Source organism: Bombus affinis, unplaced genomic scaffold (assembly GCF_024516045.1).
Source record: "Bombus affinis isolate iyBomAffi1 unplaced genomic scaffold, iyBomAffi1.2 ctg00000082.1, whole genome shotgun sequence".
In the NCBI taxonomy this organism is placed as follows: domain Eukaryota; kingdom Metazoa; phylum Arthropoda; class Insecta; order Hymenoptera; family Apidae; genus Bombus; species Bombus affinis.
This window is the reverse complement of record NW_026108830.1, coordinates 675,001-676,983: the sequence shown is the minus strand read 5'-3', so window position 1 is coordinate 676,983 and position 1,983 is coordinate 675,001. Positions and strand designations below refer to the sequence as shown.

At 50.0% G+C, this 1,983-nt stretch overlaps 1 non-coding gene across 1 annotated transcript; it reads left to right on the top strand.

Moving 5' to 3' along the window:
- The first annotated feature begins 858 nt into the window (after window positions 1–858).
- LOC126927321 (5.8S ribosomal RNA) lies at window positions 859–1,013 on the top strand. Its single transcript, XR_007715373.1, has one exon. It is a non-coding gene; the product is annotated as a 5.8S ribosomal RNA (ribosomal RNA).
- The last annotated feature ends 970 nt before the right edge of the window (window positions 1,014–1,983 follow it).

Here is a 1,983-nt window from a genome sequence, read left to right as displayed (position 1 = left end):
TACCACCTGAACGACTAAAGTTTCGTCTAGTTCGTCGCATATAACCCGTTCAGAGGGGACCGCAGGCTGTCTATCCTCGTTGTCGTGAGTCGGACACCCGTGCCGTCGCTGAAGTTTTTTCAAAGCTCGGCTTCTGGATATTGGGAAGAAAGACCGCGCGAGGTAGATGGATGCGAGTCCCATCGAATTTTTTTATTTTTTAAAAAAAACAATCACCTGAACGGAGATGTGTTCTCTTTCGTCGATTTTTCACGCTTTGAGTCGTCGCGATCGCCATCCGTTCGGAGGAGATCGCCGACTTCGAAGCCTCGATGTCGTGAGTCGGACACCCGTGCCGTCGCTAGAGTTTTTTCAAAGCTCGGCTTCTGGATATTGGGAGGAAAGACCGCTCGAGGCCGAGGGTCGCGCGAGTCCCATCGAATCTTTACATCACCCGAACGATGGAGGCGCACGCTCTTTTTCTTGAATAATTGGACGAGAGGAATGCATATCGTATTATATATACACACACACACATATATATATATATGGGCTAGCCACCGTGCGTATTTCTTCGCGAGATCGTGTGCTGCACAGAGGATTCAGAATCGGGTGTTATATCCCCGTCGTTTCCTGACGAACGGAGCTTCGATCTCGATGGTTGTTATATATCATAATGTACTTTTCGCCCGGCCGGCGGACGCGCGTATCTTCGCGCGTTCGTCGGATTTCATTTTCGAACGTTTTCGTGTCGTCGATCTTCCGGCGACTTCTGCGCGTCCGATTCCCGTTGGTCGGTCGTGTCGGATCTCGGCTTCGCTCGAACCGAGTATTAAGAGTACATGGAGTACAAGAGTTTTAAAAAATATATGAAAAGATTACCCTGAACGGTGGATCACTTGGCTCGTGGGTCGATGAAGAACGCAGCTAATTGCGCGTCAACGTGTGAACTGCAGGACACATGAACATCGACATTTCGAACGCACATTGCGGTCCACGGATACAATTCCTGGACCACGCCTGGCTGAGGGTTGCTCACGTAAACCTAAGACTGCTTGCGTTGCGTGTCGTTCCTCTCTATCTGTCTCTCTCTGTCCCTTGGTGCCTTCGACAACCCGCCGTCGTTCTTACGATACGTAGAACGTTTCAGAGTCGGAGGAAGCGCACGAAGAAGGATACGAACAAGAGCGGACGCGAGAGAACGTACGCGACGTACGAGCGATTGTTGGACGCTCGTCGGCGTTCGTCGCGGTCGTGTCGAGACCGTGCAATTCGTACGCATGCTCGATATATAAACTATCGTGTTCACGGGAGACACTACGAAACTCTACCTCTGTCTCTCTCTGTCCCTTGGTGCCTTCGACAACCCGCCGTCGTTCTTACGATACGTAGAACGTTTCAGAGTCGGAGCAAGCGCACGAAGAAGGATACGAATAAGAGCGGAGAGAACCGTCACGGACCTGCGTGAGTGCTAGCGGCGTCGTGAGTCGTCCTTTCGTACGACCGCCCGCTTATGCACCGCTTCGTGTCGGTTATCGAATATATTATATATATATATATATATATATACGTAGTGTTGTCCTCGTGACCGATTTTTTTTTCATATCAGCAGATTTGCATACGTTTGCAGGTTTTCGATGAGCACGATGTCCGCGCCCCCGACGTCGTCTTAAATGAATATTATTTTGGCGAGACTGAGAGAAAGCAAATATGGGAACTCGGTCGAGAGAGGAGAGAAGGAGAACAGCCTCAGATAAAAGTAAACTTGGTAACGGTGCGGAATTTTGCCGTACAACCGTCTTTTCTTAAGACGTTTTACTCGAATAGCCCCAGGGATCTAATGCCCACTCCGTCTCTTCGTGCGTAGAGATATACTCTGCGCGAGCGACTGACAACGACGAGGACCGTCGCATCGATAGGTCGTCGTTGCGTTTAACATACTCTGTGCTTGTAATTTATCCCCGAAAGAGAGCCGTAGATCCGGGAACGCACACGTGATTTCTT